Genomic DNA, 9,877 nt, shown 5'->3' with positions numbered 1-9,877 from the left:
AAAAAAAAAAAAAAAAGGAAAAAAAATGGATTATTCTAGTCACTAGAGGGCAGTGCTGTGTATAAAGTTAGTACTTTAAAACTTTAATATTGTATTATACCATAACTCTCCTTTTCAAAGGTGGAAGACAAGACCAAAATCAATGTGAGGAGCAAGGATAATGTTCTCGTGAGTTTCAGAATGCGCAGTATATGCAGGCTGAGGTACACCTAAAGAAGACGTTTATAGGTGAATCACTAGACGTGCTGAAAATGTGTTCAAATGGCAAAACACAATGGGAAACATGAGGCAAAAATATATGGACTTGAGGCCAAAACCGCTTGCTCCTGCAGAACACATTCCCTGGGATTTAGCAGCAGTCTTAAAGTTATGTCCATAACTGGAACGGGATGTGATCATTGATACTGATAGCCACCATTTTTTCAGGGCCTGATGAGTTGATTTTCTACATTAATGCTAATCCTTGAAACAACTTTGTGAAGTTAACGTTATCCTGTTTTTAAGTAGGATAACTGTGACTTGCCCAAGGTTGTTCAGTGAATAAGCAGTACAGCTGGGATTCAAACTTGGACCTGCCTGGCTCCAAAGCCTTTCCTTTTTCCATCACTCTGTGGGTCTTAGGTTCCTGTAGGGGCCAAAGGGAAACTTCCCCTTTGCCCTCTGAAGGTTCACTCTGAAAAATCAACTGAGAAAAGGCAGATTAATTGGAGAAAAGGCATACCAATATATTAGCTTGCATGAAGGGGAGAGCCACAGAGTGATTATCCCCCCAAACCCCTACACAATAGGGTTTAGAAGCTTAAATACCACCTTAAGGTTACAGAAAGAGTGGGCTCGGATCAGTGGCATAACAGTTTCCGGGAGCGGGAGAAGAGGAAGCCTGGCTAGCAAAGGTGGTCTTGTTACATAAATGAAGCTCCACAGGTGGCAACCCTCAAAAGAATAGATGATGAATGTTTTAGATCTTTTTTGTTGTTTGAGATGGAGTCTTGCTCTTATTGCCCAGGCAGGATTGCAATGGCGCGATCTTGGCTCACTGCAGCCTCCGCCTCCCAGGTTCAAGCGATTCTTTTGCCTCAGCCTCCCCAGTAGCTGGGATTACAGGCGCATGCCACCATGCCAAGCTAATTTTGCGTTTTTAGTAGAGACGGGGTTTCACCATGTTGGCCAGGCTGGCCTCAAAATCCTGACCTCAGGTGATCTGGCCTCCCAAAGTGCTGGTATTACAGGTGTGAGCCACCATGTCCCAGCATGTTTCAGACCTTTAAAGTGTCAGACTGAGTTAATCTTCCCAAGATCCAGACAAGGGAAAGCCAGGCTGCATCAAGCAGATTCTCTGCAAATACAAGTTTCCCCCACAAAAGACAACTTTGCAAGGCTACTTCTGTTGGCTCTCTGAACAGCCATCTGAAAATATGACAAATATATTTTGGGATGAAATATTTTTATTTCCTTCATTGGCATTGCTGGAACTGGAGCACTGTCAGTTTCTGTAATAGCATCTTACATGGCATTAAAATAATGGGAATCATTCTATAGCAGTCTTTTTGCTTTCGGAATGTTCTAGATCTTATTCCCTGCTAGAGTTGTAGCATTTTCCTAATACTATTAGTTGAAAGTCTTCCACCCATGCATATCACCTACCCTTTTTTTAAGCCAACATTCAGTGATTATTTGTCATCACCGAAGAATTGCTTAAAGGGTTAAAGATGAAAAATATAGGGAAAGGAAGGGATGTCAGATCTGAATGATAGTTGATTTATACTGTGTAAGTTTCAAAAGTAGCCCCAGGGCGCAGTGGCTCAACGCTGAGGAAAGAGAGAGACCCTCTCATATTGTTTTATACTCAGTACCTGTTATTAAGAAAAAAGCAAGTAAAACCAAAGACAGGCAGCCCAGTGCCAGGCCCACAACCAGGCTTGGGCCTGCCTGGCCTAAACCCAGTAGTTAAAAATCAACTCATAACTTAGAAACCGATATTATTCATAGATTCCAGGCATTGTATAAAAGAATATAGGGAAACTCCCGGTCCTGTTTTGTTTCTCTCTGACAACCGGTGCATGCAAACCCTGTCACGTACCCCTTGCTTGCTCAAATCAATCATGGCCCTTTCATGTGAAATCTTTAGTGTTGGCCAGGCGCAGTGGCTCAAGCCTGTAATCCCAGCACTTTGGGAGGCCGAGACGGTCGGATCACTAGGTCAGGAGATCGAGACCATCCTGGCTAACACGGTGAAACCCCGTCTCTACTAAAAAACACAAAAAACTAGCCGGGCGAGGTGGCGGGTGCCTGTAGTCCCAGCTACTCGGCAGGAGAATGGCATAAACCTGGGAGGTGGAGCTTGCAGTGAGCTGAGATCCAGCCACTGCACTCCAGCCTGGGTGACAGAGCCAGACTCCGTCTCAAAAAAAAAGAAATCTTTAGTGTTGTGAGCCCTTAAAAGGGACAGAAATTGTGCACTCGGAGCTCGGATTTTAAGGCAGTAGCTTGCTGATGCTCCCAGCTGAATAAAGCCTTTCCTTCTACAACTTGGTGTCTGAGAGGTTTTGTCTGCAGCTGGTCCCGCTATAGTTCTTGGTTCCCTGACCGGGAAGCGAGGTAACTGATGGACGGCTGAGGCAGCCTGTTAGGCGGCTTAGGCCTGCCCTGTGGAGCATCCCTGTGGGGGACTCTGGCCAGCCTGAGTGACGCGAGCCAAAGAGTGCTCCCAGGTAGGCAGTTTTCCCGGTGGAACGCCTCATCAGAGCAGTGCGTAGCAGGCCCCCACAGAGGATTAACACAGTGGCTGAACACCGGGAAGGAACTGGCACTTGGAGTCTGGACATCTGAAACTTGGTAAGACTAGTCTTTGGAACTTGCCCCACTCCATTTGAGTGGAAGCGTGGCCTGATCACCCATGGGGTGCCTGTATTGGCACTTTTGTTCTGGTTTTGTCTTGACTTAAATTGCCGGATACTTTGGTTTTGGTTTTGACTTGGCTTAAATTTCTTGGTACTCGGATTTTGAATTTCGTGGTATTCTGATTTTGGTTTGGTATAAACGATAAAAGTGTGTGTGTGTGTGTGTGTGTGCCCTCTTTACCCGTTCTATGTTTTGTGGTGAATGTGTGTGGTGTGAGTGTGGTATTTTGTCTTGAGAAAACATGGGTCAGGTGCAAAATAAGCCCACTCCACTGAGAACTATGTTGAAAACTTTCAAGAAAGGAAAAAAGGGGGGAGGCAGAATTTACATAAAAAGAATGTTATATGGTAAATTCTTGTCCTGAAATAAATTAACTGGTTTTTTTTTTAAAAGTTTGTAATAAGTCAGAAAGTTGAGACATGTCAAAAAAAAATTGTCTGCGAAAGTCATAAAAGAAAAAAATGTTATAAAAAATTTTTATGCAAAAAATGTCGTATAATTTAAAAATAATATGGCCTCCTGAGTACTATTGGAAAAAAGAGTTTATGTGCAAAGTGTATAAAAAAGTAAAATATACCTTTAGTAAAAAGATTATAAAGAGGCATAAGAATGTGGATTTTTACCTACATTAAAAGGTCAAAAAATTATTGTTTTGAAAGTTTAGGCAAATTTTAAAACGTTAATTGTAAAGAAAATTCTGTGTGTAAACATAATAGCTAGAGTTAAAAAGGTATCATCCAGTTTTTCTGTGAACTGGACATTTAAAATGCAACAGTTTTTTCTTAAAACATCAACCTGCTCCTTAACAAAAATTATAAAAGGTTAAAAAGAGTCTATAAAATCTTACCTTATGGTCAAACATGAAAAATTGGATAAATATGTCTACAGGGTTTTATTAAAATTAATAGCACACTAATATAAAGGTAAAATTTAGCTTATCTGGTATAAAAATCATACAAAAAGCATTGTTAAACATAAAATGGTGGTTAGCTTTTTTTTGGTCTAAAAACTAATAAAAATAGGTGCTAAAGAAAACGTTCATTTTACTAGAAGATCATAGAAGTTAAAGACTTAAAACAAACTTTGGCAATTAAGACAGCATACCAAGATGTAAATGCCTGGTTGAAATGGATCAAATATTCCATCTGCACGTTAAACAAAAGCAATTGTTATGCTTGTGTACATGGCAGGCCAGAGGCCCTGATTGTCACCCTTCCACTAGGGTGGTCCTCCAGTCAACCAGGCATGGGCTACATGGTAGCTCTTTTCCAGGATTCTACAGTCTGGAGTAATAAGTCATGCCAAGCTCTCTCTGCTATATCCCAAAGTCCCTGCAGGTCAGTCCCCGAGGACCATCCAGCTTGCATCTCCCAACACTGAGTTCACTTTGTGTCTCTCACGGCAAGGAGGAGACAGTAGTCCTTGGAGACCTGAAGGGATGCAGTGAGCTTAAGAATTTTTAAGAGCTTATTAATCAGTCAGCCCTTGTGCATCCCCAAGCAGATGTGTGGTGCTGTTGTGGTGGACCTTTACTGGGCACTCTGCCAAATAACTAGAGTGACACTTGTGCTTTAGTCCATTTGGCTATCCCTTTCACCCTGGCATTTCATCAACCAGAAAATAATAATAATAATAAGACATCGTAAAGTGACAGAAGCCCCTTATAGGTCTTTCAACTCTCACATCTATTTAGATGCAATTGGAGAAACACCAGATCAATTTAACCTTGAAATTAACCACAAGAAATACCAGATCAATTTAAAGCTCGAAATCAAATAGTTACAGGATTTAAATCAATATTTTAGTAAATGACAGTCAATAAAAATATAAATTAGATAAACTACATCTATTATAACCAGCAGCAACAAGCTTTTCATGAGTTAAAAAGAAAAACTCATGTCGGCCCCAGCCCTGAGGCTACTTGACCTGACAAAACTCTTTACACTCTATATGTCAAAAAAAACCCCAAATGGCAGTTGGAGTTTTAACCCAGACTGTAGGGCCCTGGCCAAGGCCAGCGGCCCATTTCTCAAAACAGCTAGACAAGGTTTCCAAAGATTGGTCCCCATGTCCAAGGGCCCTGGCAGCAATGGCCCCATTAGCACAAGAAGCAGATAAGCTAACTCTTAGGCAAAACCTAAACATAAAGTCCCCTCATGCTGTGGTGATTTTAATAAATACCAAAGGACACCATTAGCTAATAAATGCTAGACTATCTAGATACCAAAGCTTGCTCTGTAAAAAATCCCCGCATAACCATTAAAGTTTACAACACTGTAAACCCGCCACCTTGCTCCTGGTATCAAAGAGCCCAGTTAAACATAACTGTGTAAAAGTATTGGACTCAGTTTATTCTAGTGGGCCTACCCTCTGAGACCATCCTTAAACATCTGTAGACTGGGAGCTGTACGTGGATGGGAGCAGCTTCGCTAACCCCTGCAAAGTGACTCTGAAAAAGACAAGCCCTGCTCCAGTCACACCCGGAAGCTGACTGATCCACGCACGGCTGAAGCATGAGGAAACTCATCGTGGGATTCATTTTCTTTAAAATTTGGACTTGTACTGTAAGGACTTCAACTGACCTTCCTAAGACTCAGGGCTGTTCCTTCCTAAGACATCAAGTCACTGAGGTAGGACAAAAGATTGCTATAGTCCTATTATTTTATAGTTATTATAAGTATACCAGGACTCTAAAAGAAACTTGTTTGTATAATGATATTCTATCCAAGGTATGTAGCCCAGGAAATAACCAACCTGATGCGTGTTATGACTCATTTTAAGCCTCCTATGATCACAGTTTTTAAAATAAGACTAAGGACTGGTCCTTTTCTAAGTGACACAAGTAAAGTAATAGCTAGAACAGAAGAAAGAGGGATCCCCAAAAATGTAACCTTAAAATTTAACACAGGTACTGCTGTTAGTAATAAGCAGCATGGAATGGGATGCAGTTCTCCAGATTAAGAAAAAAGTTACACGGCAAAAAAATAAGTATAGCTGTCAAGAATCAAATTGATGTGAAATGTGTCAATAGTGGTCTTGTGTCATTTGGGCTACTTAAAAATATATATATAAAAAATAAAAAAGAACTTGTTTGGCTCCAGAAAGGAAAAGTCAGCCCCTCCTGCATGAGTGGGAGCTGCAACCCTTTAGAAGTGTTCATCACAAACCCCTCAGACCCTGAACCCATGTGTAAAAATTAGTTCCCAGCACTAGGAGGATTTAAAACTCTTATAATAAAAGTTATAAGAAGAAGAAGAACCTGCTTACTGCTCCCTTGTTTGCTATCTGTACTTCTTCAAATGATAAAAGAGCTTCATTGCTACCTTAGTTCATCAAAATGCTTCAGCACAAGTATACTACATGAATCACTATCAATCTACTGCATAAAAAGACATAAGTAGGAAAAATAAGAGTGAGAACTCCCACTAATAAAAAGTGAGAGTCTCAAAAGGGTGGAATGAGGAAAGAGAGAGATCCTCTCATATTGTTTTATATTGTTTTATACTCAGTACCTGTTCTAAGAAAAAAACAAGGAAGTAAAACCAAAGACAGGCAGCACAGTGCCAGGCCCAAAATCAGGCCTGGACCTGCCTGGCCTAAACCCAGTAGTTAAAAATCAACTCATAACTTAGAAACCGATATTATTCATAGATTCCAGGCATTGTATAAAAGAACATAGTGAAACTCCCGGTCCTGTTTTGTTTCTCTCTGACAACCGATGCATGCAACCCCTGTCACATACCCCTTGCTTGCTCAAATCAATCACGACCCTTTCACGTGAAATCTTTAGTGTTGTGAGCCCTTAAAAGGGACAGAAATTGTGCACTCAAGGGAGCTTGGATTTTAAGGCAGTAGCTTTCTGATGCTCCCAGCTGAATAAAGCCCTTCCTTCTACAACTTGGTGTCTGAGAGGTTTTGTCTGCAGCCCGTCCTGCTACAACTCCTGTGATCCCAGCACTTTGGGAGGCCGAGGCAGGTGGATCACGAGGTCAGGAGATCTAGATCATCCTGGCTAACACCGTGAAACCCCGTCTCTACTAAAAGTACAAAAAATTAGCCGGGCGTGGTGGCAGGTGCTTATAATCCCAGCTACTCGGGAGGCTGAGGCAGGAGAATGGCGTGAACCCGGGAGGCGGAGCTTGCAGTGAGCCGAGATCGCGCAGCTGCACTCCTGTCTCTTATACACATCTAGATGTGTATAAGAGACAGGATCCGGCCACTGCACTCCAGCTTGGGCGACAGAGCGAGACTCCGTCTCAAAAAAAAAAAAAAAAACAAAGAAATTGCAGAAGTAAACTTTCAGAGGGGATGAATTTTGTTTGGTTTATTCTAATATGCCTTCTGTTTTACAAGGAACACGGTAGACAAATGTTTGTTGTAGTACAGTGCTACTCAAAGTGTAGCCTAGACTGGCAACCTGCAAACTCTTTGCCCATCTTGAAGAGATAAGGAATTTGCAGCAGAACCAGTGCACTACCACTTTTAATGAGAAAGTCTCCTTATGGGCCAGGCTCAGTGGCTCACTCCTGTAATCCCAGCTCTTGGGGAGGCTGAAGCGAGTGGATCACGTAAGGTCAGGAGTTTGAGACTAGCCTGGAAAACATGGTGAAACCCTGTCTTTACTAAAAATGCAAAAATTAGCTGGGCGTGGTGGCACATACCTGTAGTCCTAGCTATTTGGAAGGCTGATGGAGGAGAATTGCTTGAACCTGGGAGGCGGAGGTTGCAGTGAGCCCAGATCACGCCACTGCATTCCAGCCTGGGCAACAGAGCAATACTCTGTCTCAAAAAAAAAAAAAAACCTCTTTATGAAGAAAAGATGAACTGAACTAAACACGGTGATTAATGATACTATTGGTTTACATTCTGATTCAACTCCTTATTTTGTCATAGACCAACACTTTAAGCAGATTTGAGAAAAGAAGTAGAGAAGTAGAGTTTTAGAAGTTGAGAAAATGGCCGGGTGCAGTGGCTCAAGCCTGTAATCCCAGCACTTTGGGAGACCGAGACGGGCAGATCACGAGGTCAGGAGATCAAGACCATCCTGGCTAACACGGTGAAACCCCGTCTCTACTAAAAAAAAATACAAAAAACTAGCCGGGCGTGGTGGCGGGTGCCTGTAGTCCCAGCTACTCAGGAGGCTGAGGTGGGAGAATGGCGTAAACCCGGGAGGTGGAGCTTGCAGTGAGCTGAGATCCGGCCACTGCACTCCAGCCTGGGCGACAGAGTGAGACTACGTCTCAACAACAAAAAAAAAAAAGTGAGAGAAGACAGGATGCTCAGGAAATTATTTTCTGATTCATATAGTCTGTCAAATCAAAATATGCTAAGTACCTCATCAAAATGTAAAGCCTCTGCAAAAGACTCTTTAAGAGGATGAAAAGGCCAGGCGCGGTGGCTCACAGCTATAATCCCACCACTTCCAGAGGCCAAGTGGGTGGATCAGTTGAGCCCAGGAGCTCCAGACCAGCCTGGGTATCTGCTGAAACCCCGTCTCTACAAAAAAAATTTGAAAAATTGAGCCAGGTGTGGTGGTGTGCACCTGTAGTCCCAACTAGTCAAGAGACTAGGGTGGGAGGATTGCTTGAGCCCAAGAGCTCAAGGTTGCAGTGAGTGGTGATCACACCACCATGGCTGGGGGTGGGGATGGGAAAGGATGAAAAGATGAATTACATACTAGGGGAAAATATTTGTAAACCACGTATCCAACAAAGGACTATTGTGTTTAGAATATATAAATGACATTTGGCCTGATGCAGTGGCTCATGCCCGTAATCCCAACACTTTGGGAGACCAAGGCAGGAAGATTTCTTGAGGTCAGGAGTTCGAGGCTGTAGTGAACTATGATTGCACCACTGCATGCAGCCTGGGCAACAGAACAAGACCCTGTCTCAATAATAATAACACGCGGGTGTGGTGGCTCACGCCTGTAATCCCAGCACTTTGGGAGGCTGAAGTGGGTTGATTGCCTGAGGTCAGGAGTTGGAGACCATCCTGGCCAACATGGCAAAACCCTGTCTATGCTAAAACTATAAAAACTAGCCAGGTGTGGTGGCACGTGCCTGTAACCCCAGCTACTCGGGAGACTAAGGCAGGAGAATCACTTGAACCTGGGAGGCAGAGGTTGCAGTGAGCCAAGATCACACCACTGCACTCCAGCCAGGGTGACAGAGCGAGATTCTTGTCTCAAGAAAATAATAATAATAAAGAAGTATCAAAACTCATTTTTGATACTTTTAACAAAACAAAACAGTAACAAAAACATTAACAGACATTTTACTAAATTAACAAAAACATTAACAGACATTTTACTAAAGAGAACGTATGGTTGGCAAAGAAGCACATGGAAAGGTGTTTAACATTAGCCATTAGGGAAATGCACATTAATGACACAGTGAGATACCACTGTATACCTAGCAGAATGACTGAAATAAAAAATAACAACTTTAAATGCTAGCAAGAATGCGAAGAAACTGGATCACTCATACACTATAGTGAGTATGTAAAATAGTGCAGCCACTCTGGAACATAGTTTGGCAGTGTCTTTTTTTTTTTTTGGTAAAATTACATAGAGCCACACGCAGGTATAAATATGAGTAGGTATACAATTGGTAAAATCTGTGGGATTTTACATAGGGAAAATTACATAGAGCCACACACAGGTATAAATATGAGTAGATATACAGTTGGTAAAATCTGAATAACCTCTGGATTGTACCAATACCACTTTTCTAGTTTTACTACTGTAATGTAGTTATGCAAGACATTGACATTGCAGGAGGCTAGATGAAGAGTGCATGGAACTTCCCTGTACATTTTTTTTAAATTAATTTATTTATTTTTGAGACGAAGTTTTGTTCTTGTTGCCTAGGCTGGAGTGCAATGGCACGATCTTGCCTCACCGCAACCTCGGCCTCCCAGGTTCAAGCAATTCTCCTGCCTCAGCCTCCCAAGTAGCTGGGATTACAGGCATGCG

General features: G+C 42.2%; 1 protein-coding gene across 8 annotated transcripts in view; it reads left to right on the top strand.

The window, feature by feature from the left end:
- Nucleotides 1–9,877, top strand: part of RPP14 (ribonuclease P/MRP 14kDa subunit) — a 20,410-nt gene that overhangs the window by 7,876 nt on the left and 2,657 nt on the right. The window contains exon 3 of one of the 8 annotated variants that reach the window (XM_011998380.1): nt 9,773–9,870. The exons of the other annotated variants lie outside the window; for them this stretch is intronic. The gene's annotated coding sequence lies outside the window, so the exon portion shown is untranslated. The remainder of the gene's footprint in view (nt 1–9,772; nt 9,871–9,877) is intronic. 8 annotated transcript variants of the gene reach the window in all.

The sequence above is a fragment of the Mandrillus leucophaeus genome, unplaced genomic scaffold (assembly GCF_000951045.1).
Source record: "Mandrillus leucophaeus isolate KB7577 unplaced genomic scaffold, Mleu.le_1.0 Scaffold57, whole genome shotgun sequence".
Classification (NCBI taxonomy): Eukaryota; Metazoa; Chordata; class Mammalia; order Primates; family Cercopithecidae; genus Mandrillus; species Mandrillus leucophaeus.
The sequence above is the reverse complement of the archived record's forward strand: the minus strand, read 5'-3'. Positions and strand labels throughout refer to the sequence as shown.